The sequence below is a fragment of the Frankliniella occidentalis genome, unplaced genomic scaffold (genome assembly GCF_000697945.3).
Source record: "Frankliniella occidentalis isolate FOCC.00 unplaced genomic scaffold, Focc_3.1 Scaffold399, whole genome shotgun sequence".
NCBI lineage: Eukaryota > Metazoa > Arthropoda > Insecta > Thysanoptera > Thripidae > Frankliniella > Frankliniella occidentalis.
The window spans coordinates 153,201-153,956 of record NW_026267521.1 but is presented as its reverse complement, the minus strand read 5'-3'; positions in this window follow the sequence as shown (position 1 = coordinate 153,956).

Here is a 756-nt window from a genome sequence, read left to right as displayed (position 1 = left end):
TTGAATTATGTATTTCTTTCAGTAGTAGTTTTTAATTGACATCTATCAATTCACCCTTTTATTGAGGGTGAATAAAGAAAAAGTATTGCGAATAGGTTTTTTCGCAATCAGAAGTCAAATCAAAGCTCTCATAAATTTACAAACTCACTCGGCCTATAATGCACAGCATTCTACTAGTTTAAAAAATGAATATTTTGCAGCCGTTGGTTTTTGATTTTTTTAAAAGTCAATTTTTAAACTAGAATGCCCATCTTCGAACTCGATCTGTCTTTTTGTGATACAAAACGACCCTGAAATTCCCAGGTCGCTCTCTCAATTCTTTCTCGAGTTACCGTGCGGACAGACAGACAGACAAACAGAATGAAACTTTTCCGGTCAGTGGAGTAATGGGCTTCGCTAATCGCTGAGCCAAATATATATTTTCAGTTATAGGTTGGCTGCATCAGTATACTTCCCGCCCCTTTTAAAACGAAATTATTACAAGGCGGAACTACCGTCCCAGCCAACAATCAAAGCCGTGACTGGCGCTCAGCGGCCACGTTCAAACCGGCGTCTGTGTTGTATCATTATACACGGCGGCACGATAGTTGGCTGAGCGATAAGCGAAGCCCATTACTCCACTGACCGGAAGAGTTTCATTCTGTTTGTCTGTCTGTCTTTCTGTCTGTCTGTTTGTCTGTCCGCACGATAACTCGAGAAAGAATTGAGAGAGCGATCTGGGAATTTCAGGGTCGTTTTGTATCATAAAAAGACGGA